Source organism: Lolium rigidum, chromosome 2 (assembly GCF_022539505.1).
Source record: "Lolium rigidum isolate FL_2022 chromosome 2, APGP_CSIRO_Lrig_0.1, whole genome shotgun sequence".
Classification (NCBI taxonomy): domain Eukaryota; kingdom Viridiplantae; phylum Streptophyta; class Magnoliopsida; order Poales; family Poaceae; genus Lolium; species Lolium rigidum.
Window position 1 is genome coordinate 168,282,921 of NC_061509.1, and position 21,816 is coordinate 168,304,736.

General features: G+C 43.2%; 1 long non-coding RNA gene across 2 annotated transcripts; it reads left to right on the forward strand.

The window, feature by feature from the left end:
* The first annotated feature begins 5,942 nt into the window (after window positions 1–5,942).
* LOC124687666 lies at window positions 5,943–21,017 on the forward strand. 2 transcript variants are annotated; one of them, XR_006998272.1, is made up of 3 exons: window positions 5,943–6,119; window positions 20,344–20,415; window positions 20,828–21,017. It is a non-coding gene; the product is annotated as an uncharacterized LOC124687666 (long non-coding RNA). The 2 variants fall into 2 exon arrangements; XR_006998273.1 differs by lacking the exon at window positions 5,943–6,119 and adding an exon at window positions 6,684–7,088.
* Window positions 21,018–21,816: the final 799 nt, after the last annotated feature.

The following is a 21,816-nucleotide window of genomic DNA, read 5'->3' on the forward strand; positions in this document are numbered from 1 at the left end:
AAAATTTAGTCCTGCATAAAAAGTTTGGATGATCATCCAAGTAGTCAGTCCATCAGTGGAGACAATTCTTTACCAAAGATTTCATTCTTTTCCAAAATTGAGCAACATGTTCATTATCAAATTGTCTAAATTTCATTATGTCGCTTCTCAAAGATATAATCTTAGCAGGAGGATAATATTTTCCAATAAAACCATCTTTGCATTTAACCCAAGAATCAATACTATTTCTAGGCAAAGATAGCAACCAATCTTTAGCTCTACCTCTCAAAGAGAAAGGAAACAATTTCAGTTTTATAATGTCACCATCTATATCCAGATATTTTTGCATCTCACAAAGTTCAACAAAATTATTAAGGTGAGAAGCGGCATCTTTAGTACTAATACGAGAAAATTGCTCTTTCATAACAAGATTTAATAAAGCAGGTTTAATTTCATAGAAGGCTGCTTCGGGAGCAGGTGGAGCAATACGTGTACAATTAAAATCATTATTGTTGGTGCTATTAAAGTCACACAACTTAGTATTTCAGCGGAACCCATCTTAGCAAAATTAAAACTAAGAAACAGAAGTAACAGCTATAATAGTAAAAAATTGTGTGTTTTTGATATAAAGAAAACTATAAAAGTAAACTATTTTTTTGTGTTTTTGATATAATAAAGCAAACAAAACAAAATAAAGTAAACTAAGCAAACTATAACAAAGTAAAAAATATTGGAGATGAGAGACTCCCCTTGCAGAAATCCTCTTTCTCCCCGGCAACGGCGCCAGATTGCTGCCAGTGCAGTTGCCGTGGGAGTTGGCAATCTCTGTGGTGTAGCTTTTCTTCAGGTCCCCGGCAACGGCGCCAAGAAAGACTCGATGGTGCTCCGGTGATGGCAGTGGTGGAAGCGGTTGGGAAACCCCAAGAGGAAGGTGTGATGAGCACATAAACAAGTTTTCCCTCAGTATGAAACCATGGTTTAATCGACCAGTAGGAGAAAGGCGTGACTTCTGAAGGCGTTGTTGGTTGACTAGTGGCAGGGCGCACTGCCGGTGTCAGCAACAATTTGAAACCAGCACAGAACACAACCAAAGTACTTTGCCCCAACTTGCGGTGAGGTTGTCAATCTCACCGGTTTGTTGAACACAAAGGATTACACGTATCAAATGGAAAGAGTTGTTTGCAGAAAGTAAATAGAACAGGATTGCGGTAGAATGTATCAGTAAAAAAATATGATCGGGGTCCATAGTTCACTAGAGGTGTCTCTCCATAAAGAAATAGCATGTTGGGTGAACAAATTAGAGCTGGGCAATGGACCCATAGTCCATGGATGAACTATTCACGTATCACTTCGGAGGCGGGCATGGCGAGGTAGATTCCTCCAGCGATGATTTCCCCCTCCGGCAGGGTGCCGAGAAGAGCTTCAGAACCCCCGAGATGGGTTTTGCGATGGCGGCCGCGATGGAACTTTTCGTGGATGGAGGCTCGGGTATCCAGGGTTTCTCCCGAGAAGATGTATAAATAGGCGGAGGATTTAGGTCGGTGGGGCGCCTGGTGGGCCCAGACCACCCCTAGGCGCGGGCCAGGTCCAGACCGCGCCTAGGGTAGGTCTGGCCGCCCTACTGCTCCTCTTCGACCCCCCTCTGGACTTTGTCTTTGTTTCGGTAAAATATTAACTTCGGCTTTTGTTTCGTCCAATTCTGAGAATATTTCCTGTGCAACTTTTCTGAAAAACAAAAATAGCAGAAACAGGGAACTGACACTGTAGCATCTTGTTAATAGGTTAGTGCCGGAAATCATGTAAAAGTGCAACGAAGTGTAAACAAAACATATATGATTTGGTGTAAATCAAGCATGGAGCATCAAAAATTATAGATACGTTTGAGACGTATCAGTATTGACGATGAAAATATAGAGTTGATTAAATAACAAAAGTTGAATCTAAACCCAAGTGCAAACACTCAGCTGTAGCCTTGGGGGCTACTCCCATCGGGAGATCTAGTCGCGCACCCAATGAAATATGGAAGTAACATGAATGAAAAATGACAAGACAATATAAGAATGAAGCCGAAGAATTTCTTCTACGTACATCTTCGAGTTACATATAACTTGTCATGTACTCCCATCGGGAGACCAAGATATTATTCAATATAATATGTCAACCCGAAGAAATAAAGAATTCCATCAGCCGTACAAAGGCACTCGACAATATATTCTTAGAGCGCGTCTGTCGCGATAAAAACTCTGGATGCCGTGACTTGTAAAAGGGATTGCGAAGGTAAGACCCCAGGATTCGTCCTGTGTGGCTTGGTATCACAGACGAATCCGCTCTCCCACTTTATCCACATCAACAAATGTGAAGAAAAATCTCGACGGACGTGTTGGGTACTCGATAAAATAAGCTGGAATTTGATTAACGGTAAGTCCTGAAGCGGCACGTATCGAATTACACCAGTATTCCAGGTTCGAGTCCAGGGACTTGAGCTTGAAGTAGGTTTATGCGGGTTTGCCACGAGAGCAATTAACTAGTACCTGAACCGCCAAATGAACCAACCTCATTTACCATTATCCCTGTACAAAATAGACATTGAGTAAAATTTGAATGTAACTCAAAAGCTTTATTAAACTGATGCACGACGGAGATTTCACTCGACTCTACGACTCAAGCAAAATCTCGGGGGCTACTGACATAGGTATGCCTACCAGGCAGGTCGAATAAGTACCCTAGGTCCACAAGAAAGCAGGAAGGCCATGGACTCGAAGCTTTGGAGGCCCAGAAGGTTGGAAGATTTCATATTAGGAAACTAGAGTTACTATATGAAACTTGTATCAATATAGGAAAGGCCCAACACGGCCCGATAGTTTGTAACTTAAACGACGCGGAAAAACCTCGGCCTCGCCTCCTATATAAAGGGAAAGCCGAGGGAGAAAGAAGGAACCGAAATCATTATAACCTAGCCACCGTAGTATTGAGTGGAGCACCTTTGTTCAGCTGAACCTTTGAGATCTACTTTCCCTCTACTTCGTACGAAACCCTAAACCCACAATACATAGGCATTGACGAGTTAATCCCTCGTCACTAGGATTTTCATGTGACGACATGGAATTAGCACTCTCACAGCTGCAAAAGTCACTGTCCTTGCTAGAGAGCGATATTGCATCATCATAGTAGGTTTCCATCTGCTAAATAGAGCAATACACAAACTGACTATCATTATGCGCGTCTAGATTTGAGATTTACTTTTTCGATTATGCATATTCTCTGGATATCCGGGCTAGTATGTTTGCTAGAGTTAGGCACCAATGGATCAGCGGTGCCGTGTGCGTTAGGGTTTTTAGGGATAGTTCACATACCTGGACTCGCGACAAGGGTGGAGGAGCGGCGGGGAGGAGCGCGCGTCAATAAAATGGAAGGTATCAGGATCCGCAACAAACCGGTCGGCGGGGGTGGAGGAGCGGCACGGGACCGGCAGTGGGGATGAGGACATCAGTGGCTCTAAAATATTGGACACCCGGCGGCGAATGAAGGAGAAGTGGCACAGCCCGTCAAATTTGTCCAAACAATTTTGGATTTTTGCCGCGAACTATTGGTCTTAGACTGATAAAACTCTAAACCGTCTCTAACAAGGCCAAAATTTCCGCCCCCAATTATCCCTCTTAGGCGGGTCGACATAGTATCTCCCTCGGACGGGAACTATTCGGAACCGTCTCTAAGATTGTATTTATTGCTTAATTTTAATTGTTAATTATTCTTTTTGAAGGAAAGTTTCCTAGTTTGAATTAAACATTTTGGTCCACAAACTAGTTAACTCTACGCAATACAACTATATAATTAAATATTTTGGTCCACAAATAACTAGCAACAAGTTTATGAAGTCCGTGCGAGCGTACTCCCTCCAAGTATCACTACTTCTCCGAGTCCAACTATGACCTTGACAACGGTGAATCGTTGATGATGCCGGGAACGAAAATCATCTGCAGATGCCTGCAAGTCCTTGGAGTGATGAGTATGGCTTGTCCTATCTATAGATGCTCAGTTTGGAGGAAGTTCTTCCACCCTTCACCTATGAAGAATATGCGGTCATCAACATATGTCTTGTACTCGACAATAGTGACGCCAGCACGTGCTCCAACATGAAGTCCAACCAAGCCATCTTGAAATATTAGCAACATTAAGTGGTTTGTTAAGTTATGTGATTAAAATCACCAAGCCTAGATAAATCTTTCTTATAAAAATACTAAATAAATTATTCGGAATATCTGGATCTATTCAGGTGGTCCGGGTAATGATCAATTCTAAAGTTTGATTAGAATATCAAAATATAAAAACGAAATAAATGTGAATATCTGATGATATGCAACTTCAAATTATTTATTTAATGTTTTCTTGAATAAAAAATTAAATAAATATTTTTTAGAGACGGTCTCAATGTGTGTATAGACACGATCGTTAATTTAACCGTTTCCAATGAACTGGAATTTTTGCAACATTTTCGGAACCGATGGAATGGATTTTTTTGATTCAAGGATATCTTGTTTACTGTTTGTTCTGCTAATTTCCTCGGTACCAAGACTCTGAATCTATTCTATGTGAAAGTTCATACATGATTGATATTCCAAGGATTTAGATTCAGAACCAATGGAATTGACATGCATATAAGTGCATATATATTACAGTATAAATATATAGTAGTTCAGAGTGCCCAAGATTAAACACTTGGTCTGTTAAGATCTAGATAGGTAAAGGCAAAAGCATCTTCTTCAAAACTCCTTGAGGGATATTTAGCGAATCTTCACCACAAACAATCTGATGTATTCTTCCCTCATTTCCACTGATCTCACAGCAACCAGTGAACCAACTTCAAGTTGGTTCATGTGGCAGAAGTTGGTCCAACCATTGCTGAACTCTATCTCATTAATGTTGCCATGATAGATACGGTACCTCCCAGGAATTGGTGCATCCATGACGTAGGTTAGAAACATAGGTTTTCCTTTGCATGGGATCTTGTAACCATTTGCCAAGCTTGATGGCATAACCTGAAATACAGAATTAAGTAAAACCCATTAGTAAACACACAAGTAATACTCTCATAAAATGGTTCAGCTATAATAATTTACTCACGAAAATGTTGTTAGTTACATCAATTCAACTGAGACATGTTATAAGTAATGGAGTTTAGATATATGGTAAAATTCATCGTCATGAAGAAATCTCAGCCTGCTTACTTCCTTCATTATCTCAAAAGTAATGGAACACATGTCTGGCACAGTAATGAGATGCATATTTGTGAACACACTCCTGTATAAAAACCTCTCTAATGCTGGAACCCACACGTGGCAAAGTCAGTCAGGTAAAATACAATCAACATTACCTACAAGAACTAAGCCTGTTGAGTACCCATCCTTGTGAGGCTTCTACCGCGCGCACGTTTTCAGCCGTGGGATCGTGCTCTTGAACGGCCAGGATTGCCAGTTTAGAAACAATGAAGTGAGTTACCATTACTCCAGTTATATCTCTGTCGCCCCTGACATATTGGCCCGCTTCATGTTGGGCCTAGCGTCGATCGTGGGTTACAAACTGAACCGGGTAAAAACAGACAGCGTCAAAGCCTGCTTTACTTCCTCTCAGAAAAAAAACCCTGCTTTGCAAATTGCAATCTCCCCCAAACTCCTCCACCGCCGAGCGCCGCCCCAGCCCTGCCGGAAGTTGCCCGTCGTCACCCTCGCCGGCAGAAGCGCGCCGGTTCCCCCACTGAAGGCCGCTCGCCGTTCCCCCGCCCAGCAGACGAGCGTCGTACACGCCAGCAGCCGGGCGCTGTCCACTTCGTCGGACAACTCCAGCCGCGTCAATCCACCGGCGGCCGCTCGCCGTTCCCCCGGCCGGAAGACGCGCGTCGTCCACACCGCCGCCGGCCGCGCACCGTCCACTCCGCCAGGAGACTCCAGCGGCGTCAATGAGGAGAGCGTTGCCGACCTCATCAACGCCGGCTTCGGCTCGGCTGTCCATGCGCACCATCTCAGCCCACTGTCTCCGATGACCCGGCACACATCGAGGTCATCAACGGCATCGAGCACGGCGGCACACAAACGGGCCTGCGCCGCCACGACGAGATCGCTTCCATCGCCGAGGTGGATTTCGAGGTAGTCAAGGAGCTCGACTTTTCCCTGCCCCCCTCTGCCGTGGTGGCCGGCGCTCAACATGGGGTTTCTTACCATAATGTCCCACGCAACACTGTCGGTACCTATCAATGCTGCTAATTGTTTCTATATCTAGGCTTCAGTATAAAACATGGATTTGGCAGTAGACGAGGTACATGGAGAGAGAAGAGGGCGACGTGCTTTTGCTGCTTGCTCCTTGCAATTGCCACGATGCTGCTGCAGCCTGTGAGAGGCACTGCTGCTAACTCTGAGAGACATGAGTGATATTCAGAGATTGAGGGAGCTTGGGAGATGGAGTGCTGCTAGCTGATGTCCTAATTGTTTTCTGGATAGTGGTCTGATGTTTAGACTTTAGAGGACATTGTTATTCACAATATATTCTAACATTACTAGGTGTAAGGTATATGATTTAGTTGCATAGTTGAACGGTGGTGGGATAAACCATCCCATGTAGTGTGGAAATTAAATATGCGAGGCACATTTGGAAGAAAAGTTTTCCTATAACTTGATTTACATGGACATCTTTGGCAATTGTGCACTCGCTGCATATGCGGAGAATTCTTAATTAGTTAACCAGTAGTGGCAGTTGCTTAGTGCTTCCTATAATGAAGAATTTGTTATGCACTATTCATCAGCTAGCAATCTCATAGCGTCTTGCTTAGAGGGCAGTAAAACGCTCTAGGTGAACTTCTTTACTGTTCTACTTGATTTCTCTTTGACAGGTCAGTAATCTTCTCCTATTTGTACTGGACCCATTTCGTTTCTACAGGCCGTCAATCATCTCCTCTTCACCACAACGATACCCCGCCCCTTTTTTCAGATTCTCTGCCATTTTAATGGCTTTAATCACTTAACTTTCGTGTGTCGAATCTGATGTGTGTCCAAGTTTTTCATGGAAGTGGTGTCGCTGCCTGCTGCTCACTAATCTCCTACATCGTCCTGACTCCTAAGGTTCCTTTGAATTTGATGTACAATCCTCTGACCTATTATTTTTTCTATTACTATTCCTACCAGGGTTTACATTCGTCTCAGCTTTGTGTTTATCCATGCATTGCTGTGGCTTTTGCCTACTATCTAGACATATTGGGTGAATTGTGCAATCATGGGTTGGTTGCCTGCTACATGTGAGCAATATGAGTGTTCAGATATGGATGGAACCTATTGGGCATATTGAAATAATGCAGTTTTTTAGTCAAGGAAAACAGTACCTCTCGCTGAAATACTAATGACTTGTTTCATTTTCTGTTTCCATGAAATAAAGAATGGTTTTTAACTATAGAATATGTATTGATTCTTAGTATACACTAATTTTTATCTGCAATTTTATTGCATTATCATGAAGTGCTCATAATTATAACCCCAAAACACTACGTAAAGTGTGTTTCGACGGAAAAAGTAACAACAAAATATATAGATGACAAACGCACATAGGTATACGGGAACTCTGTATTTTATTGCTCAATGTATTGAATACAAAGTACATGTTACATGCTCCCGTAGGAGTTTGCCTATTTTGTCTTCCGCGAAAATGTTTAAGGAGATCCGACTGAAGAGATTGCGTGTAGTCCGCTGATTCCCGGCGCTTTTGCAAAGCCACCGGTTAATTACATCCGCAGGATCAAGCCTACAAAATACCTCCGATTAAGCTGTGTCATGGTCGTCGTCGTTGAAATAATCATTATGAGAAGGGGGTGCCTTTGTTACGGCGAAAACACGGTCACGTATGCTATCGCGACGTGCTTAGTTGAGAGTGAGATTTATTTGATGAAGAGGGTGACTTTCGCCTCGTCGGTGCCTAGTCATATGGCCCTGACTTCACCAAAATATGTTGCTTTTGCCTCGTCGGTGCCCAGCAACGGTGTGACAATCTCATCAAAACTAAGACGTGTTGATGGCATAGTGATCGACGCTCGTCGTCACTTGGCCGTGGTATAGCCTAGCCTCGTCGGCACTAGACGTGAGATGGGTATGATGATTTGGCCATTGTCTCATAGAGATTGGGCCGTAGATTCGAGCTAGACAATTGATGTAGCATGTCTTTACTCGTTTTAGCAATCTCGCTCCTTAACCAGGAACAAGATTGTATATCGCCGACATAGATGAAACAGTCGAGCGATGGCATTACAGATGTAAAACTGAATCTTGCATCCCATGTGGATGATCTAGAACAGCTAGCACGGTTGATGATTTTAATTCCACATGGCCGGCGTTGGTGGTGCGGTCGAGTCATGGTTATGTTGATCTCTATGCTCCATATGGCCGACATTGATGGAGCAGTCGAGCCATGATTGTGATTATTCATATAGGCACCAGGTGACTGACATTGATAAAGCAGTCGAGTCATGGTTTTAGCACCAATCGACACGGCCGACTTTGATGGAAGTAGTCGTGCCATGGTTTTAGACTTCACATGACCAACGTTGATGGGGCGATCGAGCCATAGTTGTAAAGATGCATAGTTGGTTCTAGCACCCGTTGCGGATGATCTAGAACGACTATGTTGAGATTGTAAAATTTCCATTGGACCAAGATCATTGATGCGATCCGATCTGCAAATATCTCACATACCTTTAACGGCGCGAGTTGACGCAGCGTGGTGGCTAGCATGGCATCCAGCATGTCGTTGTATGGCCATATGTGGAAGATATTCTTAACATGGGAAGGGCCTGACCATCGCTCCCGTACGCTATATTTTCTTGCTGCGTGAGCACCGCAGCCTAGAGGCCGTGCGTCCTTGTATGCCCCCTCCTCGAGACGAGGGATCCATCCCCTTATATAGGCCAACAGCTTGGCGATCCCGTCGGTTAGCTGAAACAACGTGATACTTTAAACAGAAATCGGTTCGGGTTTATCTCAATCCATGCAAGCGTCATCCTTGACGTCAGCTATATAGCCACCGATCGTAGATATCCAGGGTGCAGGCTCCATGGCATATGGGTCCGCTGGCTCACGTCTGTTCTTTAAGCTAGCAGCAGGATTCTGGCGTATAATCATTGGTTGCCAAAATAATGATCAAATAGAAATATTTATAGGGCCCGCACGTGATTGTGCCATGCATGGACTCCTGCCATTGAGTATCATGCATCTGATCGATATGGTGCTCAGAACATAACTAGCTAGCTAGCTCATTTAAATTCAAAATCTTTGGAAGACTATACAATTTGAATCGTTTGTCAAAATCGCAATATGTTTGCACCATGGTAATGTAGATGACGGACTCTATAAAATGATTCCAATATCATATATATATATCCTTTCATAAACATTTTGCATACTATGGGACACACATGTCATGGACAAGGGTTATGTTAATAGGTATTTATATTATGAATTTTTGGTACAAAATTTCATCAAACAAATCCCCCCCGCCGAGTGTTAATAGGTATTTATATTATGAATTTTTGGTACAAAATTTCATCAAACAAATCCCCCCGCCGAGTGTAGTGCATGCAGCGAAGCAGCTGGACTATACTCGGGGGAAAAGAAACTGAGCTAGGGCATACGACCCTTTTTAGGAGCTTTGCAATAGCGTGCGTGTATGAAAACATTGCAGAGGCATGTGCACAAGTATGCAGCAACCTATGAAATTCATCCGTCAAGACTAGTTGAGAGATTTAATTATCAGGCCAGATAGAGCCTTGGCCTGTCCAAGAGCTAAATTGTAGCGTAAGTTCATGCCACAACGTGAACTGATAGGTGGAGATTATGACAATCTATGGCGAAAAACTCATACCATTTATGTCAATGAAGATATGTGAAGCAAATTTTTGCATTCAATAGCGCATATCCATGCTATTATTTAATAAACACCCCTAAGAGCAAATAAACTTACAATGGAATACGGCGAAATACTCATGTCCTGAATGCTAAAAGAGACATCTCGCTGTGATTCATATTCCTCACGACCAAGTTCAACATGGTGCCAGCCGAAGGTGCCAGTCTTCGATTTATTGTGAAACTGGCATGCACGTAGAAATATTTTATCAAGTTGGATGCGACCATAAAACAATGTGTGGTGCCAGCCATCAGACTTGAAGGGTTTCACAGGTTGACATCGACCGCACTGGTGTGCCTTCCTGCTCCCAATTTTTTTGAGCTTGATGCGATCACAAAAACGAACGATGCCGGCCATCAGACTTGAAGGGTTTCACAGGTTGACATGGACCGCACAGGTGTGCCTTCCTGCTCCCATAATTTGAAGCGTCGGAATGTCGTCGACGATGTAGATGAACTAGGAGATGGTAGTGCCCCCAGTGTGTTGTGGTGTGATCACTAGATGGATGATCCCCCAGTGTCGCTGATGTGATCACATAGGGATAATGCCCCAGTGACAATGGTATGATCGCCAGATGGATAATTCCCCCAGCGTCGCTGATATGATCACCAGAGGGATGGCACCCCCAGTGTCACTGATATGATCACAAGAGGGACGACATCCCCCAGTGATAGTGGTATGATCGCCAGATGGATAATTCCCCCAGCATCGCTGATATGATCACCAGAGGGATGACACCCCCAGCGTCGGTGGTATAATCGCCTAAGGGGTGCTGCCCCCAGTCACGATGCACAGACTCATGTAGGAATTGAGTCGGTGTACAACTAGCAGCAACATTATGCATGACAGACGGCGTTGCTTTCATGTCAAAGTGACACATAACATCCGCACCACAAATATCAAGGAAAAGAGCAATTTCCCTAAGAATATGAGCAAAAACAAGAAACACGGCAAAAGAAAACCAAGTAGAAAAAGAAAAATAGTTTTGTTTTATCTTGTTTGGGATGTTGGCTTTCCCTTGGAACACTAGCTATGGACGTGACCTCGGAAAAGGTAACCGAAGGGCTAATAATCAAGAACCGTCGAAAGACCATGACAGTTGCAACTTGATAATAGTTTTCGTGAGTGTATGTGAAAGACCACATGCTTCCATGATGCTTTCAGAATGATGGGAATTCTTACTCTAGACTTCGTGTGACTGAGTAGCCCCACAACTTTATCATGCCCCTTGCACATGTCTCAAGAACGCAGAGACGTAGGAGAGGATGACTTGTGTAAATGGTTATGGGATTAATGGCTTGGCTATTTTTCATGGCCTTGATGAGGGGTGGTGCACACCTACTCCCCTCCTTCTTTCCAATGAGTCCCCTACGGATCATGACATCTTGATGGAGACTTGCTTCTTTGATTGGCCTGTTTTCCTTCTCTCTTTCTTTCATTTTTTTTGGGGGAATTTTTTTTTTTGGACTTCCTGAACTTTTGATGGAGTTTCCTCATTTGTTTGAGAGGATTCGATTGGACTTCTTGAAGCAACTTTTTCGGCAATTGCTAGGGGACCCATCTTCAGAACTTGAAGAGCAGACGCACACCTCTGTGGACTACATAGACCCTCATAGGCATTTTGGCTGCGGTGGAAGAAACACCCCGGGGATGTCAAGTATGCATTTCTTGATCTTTTTCCTACGGTTTACCCCAGGGCGTCGTGCCTCCGAGAGCCTGAAACATGGCAAGAAACACGAAGAGTATGGGACCTCAGTGCACAGAAGTAGCCCAAGTAATCTTCACCACTCCTTCTGAAAGCATACACTTTGGCATGTGTCGTGTGTAGTGGGTATAGGTGCCGCTCCACTTAATTCATGACACATCTGTCACCTTAAGACTAGCCCAACAGCGACCAAGTCTTCAATCACTAGCATGGTGTGTCTTAGGGAAAGCCATTTAGTGTAGGACGTGCGTCCATTTTTTCAAAAGGTTTTCTTAAGAAAAAAGAACAAAAATCAAGAGGAAAGAGAAAAATAGACTTGCGGAGATGGTCACGCATAGTGTTTCTTTAGAAACCTCCCATTAATGGGTGGCATTGGACGTTCTCCTTCTTGATTGATCAATTGATAATCATCGCCATCGTACACTTGTTCAATAACAAATGGCCCTTCCCATTTAGGCTCAAGTTTGCCTTTGGCTTTGCCTGTTACCACAATGGGGCGCCTAAGTACAAGAACCAGTTCTCCTTTCCGAAAAAACTCGGGGCTTGACAAGTTTGTCATATGCTCGAACCATGTTTTGTTGATACAGTTCAAGATTTTGGAGCGCATTAAGACGATCTTCTTCCAAGGAATCCAACTCTTGGTATCGTAGCCGGATTTGCTCGTCTTGGGTAATTTCATCATGGATAGCCACTCTTAGAGAGGGCAGCTCTACTTCAAGAGGGAGAACCGCCTCAGTCCCGAACACCAGTGAGTATGACGTCGCTTGGGTAGGCGTTCGAATAGTGACACGGTATGCCCATAAGGCCTCGTAGAGGCGATCATGCCAATCACGATGATGCTTGTGGACCGTTTTCTTCAGTATTTGTCCAAGGGTCTTATTGAAAGCTTCAATCAACCCATTGGCTTGAGGATAGTATCCAGTGGAGTAATTCCACTGAATTTTATACTTGGACATAAATTTCACCATTTTATATGACTTAAAGGCTTTGGCATTATCGGAGGTAATGCGGTGTGGAACTCCAAAGCGATATATGATATTGCGTTCAAGGAAGTTTATAACATTGTCACTTTTTACTTCTCTTAGGGGTACTGCTTCAGCCCACCTAGAGAAATAGTCTGTCGCTGCAAGTATGAATTTGTGCCCCTAAAGGATGGAGGCTCAAATGGCCCAACGACATCTATACCCCATGCATCAAAAGGCCATGCAGGTACGGTTGGATGTAGTGGAACGGGTGATTGGTGTTCCCATGAATTTGACAACTATGACATGACCTCGCTACCATAAGGCAGTCTGCCATGATCACTGGCCAATAGTAGCCGCTTAACTTGATGCTATGATACATTTTTGGTCCACTTTGATGCCCACCGCACACACCATGCTGGACTTCTTGCAAAACCTGATCTGCCTCTCTTCTGGACACACAACGTAGCAACACCTCTTAACCAAAAGAGCGTCGATACAATATCCTTGACTTAACGACATAGAAAGGCAAGCGCCGTTGTAGCCTGCTCCTTTCTACTATATCATCTAGGAGCGTCTCATGATTAAAATAATCAAGGAATGGCTAGCGCCAGGCATCTTCGCCAATAGTGTTGGCGACAACATGTTGTACTTCATATTCATGGAGAATTAGCTCTAACACAGCCGGAAGGAGCCATCTTTTTTCAATTTTTTTATTTGAGCGAGCTCCTCTTCCGGGAGCACTAACCCTGCTGTAAGTTTAGCTAATGCATCCGCCGAAGAATTCTTACTTCGTGGAACATGGAATAATTGGATGTGTTCAAATTTCTTCATGAGTATTTGGGCTGCCGTGTGATATGGCAACAATTCTGGTTTGCGTACTTCATATATGTTATTGACTTGGCGAACAATAAGCTGAGAATCGCCATACACTAGTATATTACACACATCCATAGATAGTGCAAGGAGAAGCCTAAAAATAAGAGCCTCATAGTATGCTTCATTACTTGAGCAATCTTTGAGACGGGAGAAAGAGTGGTGTATGGCTCCTCCTTAAAGCATTTTGAATAGCAATGCTATGTTGGCTCATCGTTTTGCTTCGTTGTCGGATCCATCTCTATGTGAGAGGCTACATAAAAATATAGTTCCCATTGGAACTCAATGTCGACGGTGATTCTTTCTCGTCGGGAAGCTTGATGACCAATGCGGAGTCATCCGGTATAGGATGTGATTTATTTCAATTGGCAAGGATGCTGAGCCCTTCATGCTAATTAACGGGGCATACAATCAGACCGTCAAACTTTATCGATGCATAATTATCTGCCAATAAGGATAACTGTAAGAGAGAAAGTTTATTTGTGTTCCATTCTTTCAGCCGTACACATCAAGCTGGTCAGTGGGATCAGCGCTTTTTTTTTTTGATAGGACCCGTATGTGGGTTAACTATCTTTTTTTATTTTGAAAATGCACTTATTAACCATGTGCATTTTTTGTGTGGAAAATGCCCCCAGTCAGGTCTTGCTAGGCGAGAATGATAAGTTGTTCAGGCGAGTTTAAGCGCTGGCCAGAAATTTCTGTTATATTCTCTGAAGTGTCTGTACTCTCTGTAGGCCTTTACACATACCCTTGAATGGTAGGAGGGAAAAGTATTTGGCCAATAAAATTGATTTCATGACACCAGGCATCTCATGGACCTTGGTGTTGCTATGAATATGATGTTTATCTAGTGGACCACTCATGGTCCAGGAAAAAAAATGAAGTTGGGAGCCAGCCAAGCATAATATTGTGTAGTCAATATTTTGAATAAAGTGTGGTAGCGAAAGACCATGCTATATGTGATGATTCAGGTAGCGAATGCTGCTACTCCATGAACCTGTAAATTGTAGCTTTGCATCTAGACTGAAAGTCATCACCACTCCACAAAGGTAATTTATATTGCTACCGTCTGGCTTTTATGGTGCAAGCCAATGAAGGTAAGGTATTTTGCAGTTTCACACAAATCCTTGTGGTTTTTTTTCATTGTTTTCACAAATTTTCTTTCGTGATGAAGGTATTACCTCTTTACCAGATAAATTTATCAATTACACTGCATCTGATACGGCACTAGCGAATGAATCGAAGGGCATCACAGTTCGACAGTAACCACGCTGGTTTGCTTCCCTGCTGCCATAAATATGTATGTGTGGTAAAGGATTGTACCACTTCACCATTAAGATTCATCAATCACACTGTGACCATCTAGCTGTTACGGTGCCAGCCGGTGAATTTCAAGGGTTTCATAGTTCCACATTAACCACGATGATATGTCTCACTGCCCTCGTAAGTTTGTATGTGTGATGAAGGATTGTACCACTTCACCCAACAAATTTAATAATTGAACTGCGACCGTCTAACTGCTATGATGCAAGCCAATGGAATCAAAGGATTCACACTTCCCATAAAGACGTGTTGATGTTGCTAGCGCCACGAGGAGGGAGCTTAGGCAAATAGCTCTGCCGTCAGATGGTCTTGGCGGCAACTACATGTAACATGCTAGCAAAGATATGCAACCACCGGTCAAGACAATGGCATAACCTCATAACCGAGCCCATTTGTCATTGGTTACCTTAACTTGAGGTGGAGAAAGAAAGACCAAAGAGAGTATGGATCATGGAAAGTAGTATATATATGATTTCTAGGTTCTAGCATTAGCACATCACGGTGGATGCATGTATCATGATGCACCTAGATCGTGCTTGATGGAGCGCTTGGGCCGACTTTCGCGGTCAGCATCCAGTGAGCCAACAACAATAATTCAGGCAACACATGTGATGTCGGTGACTGTGCCAATCAACAAACGATCGATCACGGGCCTGGAGAGAATGAGATAGGTGTAACGTTGACACCTTAGCGAGTAAGTCCACGCTTGGTATCAAATATCAAGCGTGGAGCAGGCCGTTTATACGAGGACACCCAATCCATGTATGAAAGACGCATGTTATTTGCTTGTTTTCCTACTCTCTGGACTTGCCAAGGAGGCAGTGGTTGGAACTGAGCAGGCACAAGGAGTCGGAAAATGCATCATGGCCTCCGATCCTCATGAGTGATATTAATAAAGGACTCACACACGACAGGGAATCCTTCAATCAGTGCATAACGCTATGTGACAGAATTTCGGAACTTTAATAACAAGTATCAAGTTACAGTAGTAAACTATCCACCAAGTGTATGGCGGACTTCTTTTTTTAGCACATATTAGTTCATGTGCTTTGAGTATGTTGTTGTACTCTTAGAAGAGTCAACCATCAACCAATCCGTGAGATGGAATATTTTCTTTGGAGTATGCCCTAGTCAGTAGTCCATGCGCTATGAGCAGGACTGCACGCTCCCAATGGAGGGACTTTGGATAAGCAGTAGCAAACAGATCAATATGTCGAGAGTGATTATGTTTTGATCAGGAGTGTGTTGTGTTGGCGTGCCCCCCAGCTTGTGAAGATGGTTCACGGCCTTGTACGTACATGTTGTAGCGCTTTCAACTAAGATCATAGTTGCCGCAATGTTTTTTATTTAAGAAAAATTTGCGCCTGTGTAATCAGGGCCTTGAGTTCCACCGAGTGTGTTGCCTTCTTCTATGAGTTGAGGCAGATGAGGACCTCTAGCGAGCTGCCTTGTGATCATCCCATGGGCAATGGCTAGGAGTATGCCATCAAGCTCCATCATGCAGCAATGACTCGTGTGTTTTGCGTCGGCTACGAGCCTGAAATCTTGTCCTGTTACAATGATGGGGCGGCAGTTATGATCAGGAGAGCATGTTGCCTTCGCGTGTTCCCCAAGCCTGTGAAGATTGTTCATGGCTTTGAACATGTTGTACGCTCTCAACTAAGATTAGAGCTGCCATTTTTTATTTTTTGCATTAGGAAAATCATGCACCTATGCAATCACTACCTTGAGTCCCTCCATAGCCTTGGTAGCAGCATTTTTTTTGCTTCATGCACTCAGCAGCACAAGTGGATTTTGGAGCCAGTGCTTGGTGGTACTATAACATGCTACCATGTTTAATGGCTGCCATGAGAGGCATTGACCTGAATTGGAGCGGAACTATATATGCTTCACGACTTATTCAATGGTGATGGAGGGAAAGGACTCACCTAGAAGGGAACCCTCACGTGTTATATTGAGCTGGTGAAAGCATCATATATTCATGTACTAATAATACATACATTTTCCTCAAGTGTGTACACACGGACAAAATAAATCTAAATTATCTCAGCCATCACGCATCATATTATGATGCCATCAATCTCAAGTACGTGAGATATCACCACCAATTAATTACGAGTGCTTATGCATGTCGATCACTATGGGAACTAGGAAGCCCCCTTATTTTTGTACAAACCCAACCTTATGCTCTTTTTGAACGGCACAGCTGGGTGAGAACTTAAATAATCACACAGCCTTGCTGATGTCTTGTTTTACCAGCACTATTAAATAGACGCTAGGTAAAGTTTCTTCCTGCAAGCAAGACATCTTGTAGGATGATCTGGACAAGTATACCAAGTAAAAGAAGGCATATGCATGCATGTAACGCAAGGTGCATGGTCTATGCAGTTGAGGAACAGGTGCATGGCCCATGGAGTTTAAATAACCAACACTCGTGAGTAGGCGTGAGCATCTTTTAGTAAGCACATGGATCACCGGAAAAAAAAACATATCCCATGCATGCGCTGTAAGTCTGTAAGATACCGGCATTTGTGAATGCATGCCACAAATCTTCATATGTATCATCATAAGTAGAAAGTAGTATATGTGTCACGGCTCGGGACGCCACTACTGCAGACGTGTGTCGAGTAGGCAAAATCTTCTCCTCTTCATGGCATCGGCAAATTTTTTTTTTACCGCCCTCTGTAATTAGGTCCGGCAGTATAAACGGATGGCCTCATCTCAGATACCGGGCACATGAACTGCTCGGATGGCCTCATCTCAGATAGCAAGCAGCCGTTCACGTTGGTGGTTCGTGGATACTTCCAAGACATGCATAGGCTTTTTTTTCGATCAAGAAAGCCTCTCGATCCAATATACCGAGGAAATACGGTGTGATCCGTACATTTGTTTTCTGCATGAGTATGTAGCAGAGGAACCGAAGAAGCATACGTGCATGACCAAAGTAGGGGAAAATCCGTGTATGGAACATGCAGTTTTGATTTTACAAGTACTCGTGAAGTTGCAAGTATGTGCTAGCTAGATAGGCGAGTAAATAACTTTGGAGAGTAGAGTTAAGGAGAATTCTCTCTTAACGGTCAAAGTCTTGTGCTGCCTCCAGTCTGCAGAGAGATGGACGGAGGTGTTTGCCATGCTTTTTTTTAGCAAGCGCATGTCACACCAGGAGCATGAACCATACACTTTTTTTTTTCAAAGGAGAGCTCTAGCAGATCCATCGCTAGGAACTTACGAAGAATAATACTTAGTGCATGCAAAACTGCAAACACGCACATGATCATTTTGTAGGAAGTGCCTCGGCTCATGCCGGAAAATAAAAATAGACGACGAATCGGAGCGCAGCAAAGATGGGAGGAGAATCATGTCCCACCGGGCGTGCCATTTTGTTTCGACGGAAAAAGTAACAACAAAATATATAGATGACAAACGCACATAGGTATACGGGAACTCTGTATTTTATTGCTCAATGTATTGAATACAAAGTACATGTTACATGCTCCCGTAGGAGTTTGCCTATTTTGTCTTCCGCGAAAATGTTTAAGGAGATCTGACTGAAGAGATTGCGTGTAGTCCGCTGATTCCCGGCGCTTTTGCAAAGCCACCGGTTAATTACATCCGCAGGATCAAGACTACATAATACCTCCGATTAAGCTGCGTCATGGTCGTCGTCGTTGAAATAATCATTATGAGAAGGGGGTGCCTTTGTTACGGCGAAAACACGGTCACGTATGCTATCGCGACGTGCTTAGTTGAGAGTGAGATTTATTTGATGAAGAGGGTGACTTTCGCCTCGTCGGTGCCTAGTCATATGGCCCTGACTTCACCAAAATATGTTGCTTTTGCCTCGTCGGTGCCCAGCAACGGTGTGACAATCTCATCAAAACTAAGACGTGTTGATGGCATAGTGATCGACGCTCGTCGTCACTTGGCCGTGGTATAGCCTAGCCTCGTCGGCACTAGACGTGAGATGGGTATGATGATTTGGCCATTGTCTCATAGAGATTGGGCCGTAGATTCGAGCTAGACAATTGATGTAGCATGTCTTTACTCGTTTTAGCAATCTCGCTCCTTAACCAGGAACAAGATTGTATATCACCGACATAGATGAAACAGTCGAGCGATGGCATTACAGATGTAAAACTGAATCTAGCATCCCATGTGGATGATCTAGAACAGCTAGCACGGTTGATGATTTTAATTCCACATGGCCGGCGTTGGTGGTGCGGTCGAGTCATGGTTATGTTGATCTCTATGCTCCATATGGCCGACATTGATGGAGCAGTCGAGCCATGATTGTGATTATTCATGTAGGCACCAGGTGACTGACATTGATGAAGCAGTCGAGTCATGGTTTTAGCACCAATCGACACGGCCGACTTTGATGGAAGTAGTCGTGCCATGGTTTTAGACTTCACATGACCAACGTTGATGGGGCGATCGAGCCATAGTTGTAAAGATGCATAGTTGGTTCTAGCACCCGTTGCGGATGATCTAGAACGACTATGTTGAGATTGTAAAATTTCCATTGGACCAAGATCATTGATGCGACCCGATCTGCAAATATCTCACATACCTTTAACGGCGCGAGTTGACGCAGCGTGGTGGCTAGCATGGCATTCAGCATGTCGTTGTATGGCCATATGTGGAAGATATTCTTAACATGGGAAGGGCCTGACCATCGCTCCCGTACGCTATATTTTCTTGCTGCGTGAGCACCGCAGCCTAGAGGCCGTGCGTCCTTGTATGCCCCCTCCTCGAGACGAGGGATCCATCCCCTTATATAGGCCAACAGCTTGGCGATCCCGTCGGTTAGCTGAAACAACGTGATACTTTAAACAGAAATCGGTTCGGATTTATCTCAATCCATGCAAGCGTCATCCTTGACGTCAGCTATATAGCCACCGATCGTGGATATCCAGGGTGCAGGCTCCATGGCATATGGGTCCGCTGGCTCACGTCTGTTCTTTAAGCTAGCAGCAGGATTCTGGCGTATAATCATTGGTTGCCAAAATAATGATCAAATAGAAATATTTATAGGGCCCGCACGTGATTGTGCCATGCATGGACTCCTGCCATTGAGTATCATGCATCTGATCGATATGGTGCTCAGAACATAACTAGCTAGCTAGCTCATTTAAATTCAAAATCTTTGGAAGACTATACAATTTGAATCGTTTGTCAAAATTGCAATATGTTTGCACCATGGTAATGTAGATGACGGACTCTATAAAATGATTCCAATATCATATATATATATCCTTTCATAAACATTTTGCATACTATGGGACACACATGTCATGGACAAGGGTTATGTTAATAGGTATTTATATTATGAATTTTTGGTACAAAATTTCATCAAACAAATCCCCCCCGCCGAGTGTTAATAGGTATTTATATTATGAATTTTTGGTACAAAATTTCATCAAACAAAGTGCTTCTGAGTTATAAGTGTATTTACCTTCTAATTTTCCCAAGGGTAGCTATTCACCCATTCCTTTTTTTACAACTACCTGATGGATGCTTTTAATTACCTTGTGTCATCAGTTAATATATGTTGCTTCTTTACAGGGAAGGGATTCACAGTAGTATAAGGAAGGATGCATGTCTATTACCATGGAACAAGTGTTAGATCGATACTAGGTATCTAACCTCTAGCGACAACAACTCAAAGTTACTTATAAAATTTATGAGCATTTATAATTTATTTCTTCTCTAAATAGATAATATTGGTTACCCTTTGCGCTTAGCCAGTTAGCCTATTGTTATTTCTTTACATGGAATGGATTTAGATGCTTATATACTACATATTACTTTACAATTCCTCTAAACTGTATGCTGGGTTGCCTACCTGGCTTCTCAGGCCACTCTTTTTAACTCCAAGCGAAGCCTCTGCTCTAAATGTGAATTGGACCCACCTTACCACCATTTCTGCTTACATACCATTTCCCGGAGTATCATGCTGTATATATGTTTGCTGTCACTTTATCTAAGCTCATTGATTTCATTACACTGAGTTTAGTATGATTTACTCAGCTTTCCTTCTGATGGATAGGTACATGATACCAATTACAGCAGCACGTGCAGGCTCCAGTGTTGAGATGGTGTTTTCGAGTTTTTGTTTGTAGAAAGCACTGATTCTTTGTGGCTGAATCTTATGCTCATGTCCAGTACAGTAGCTAAAATCTCTGGCTTATTTGTTTGGAAATATGTTACTCAGATGCCACTGTGTCGTGCTACTCTTTTCTTAAGATATGTCCTTTCAGGTCTTGAAGTTTTATCCTGAATGAATCCAACACTGTTTTTATGAGTTTCAGTTTACCTAGAAAAGTTTCTGCCAAATCTGTTCTCCCAGTTGTATCCCTCTGTTTATTACTGCATGTCATGTTGCTATTGAGTTTTTTTTTCAAGATTAACTTGACCTCCCTGTTGAGCTTGAAAACCCAACAACGTAGGTCTTCTCCGTTCAGAAAAAAAATCCTCCAAACTGTAAGCCGGGCTAGCTCATTACCTGATGTTTGCGTGTCCCTGCCTTGATGTGTTGTTTGTTTGTTTTTTTTTTTCCTTTTTGCAATTACACAATTTTTTTCTTTATTGCCACTCTCGAGTCTATCTGTTGGTTATGTTTCTCGAGTGTGCACAAGACAACCGGTTGAGATGTTTCCCTCTGTGGCACGTAGTTAAATTTTCTTACAGCTGCACAAAGGATAGTTGTGAAAACAAAACTACCGGTTCGGGATCGACAAGGGATGGACTGCCACCAGACAGTAACATTAGAAACACAATCCCATTACGTCTGGCTATTACTCCCTCCAGTTGGATTAGATTGATGCAGGCTCATGCATTCGCGTCGATTAATTTCAACCGGAGGTAGTACAAAGTAATACACATGGTCACGATTATTTTTGACAGGAGGAAATACAAAGTAATACGTCTGGTCACGCTCTACGATAACATTGTGTAGGCGGCGAGGCGAAGCTCGCATGTTCTTCTAGTAAAAGGATGATTCCAGATGGCAGCCACATTTGATGGGAAACCGCACAC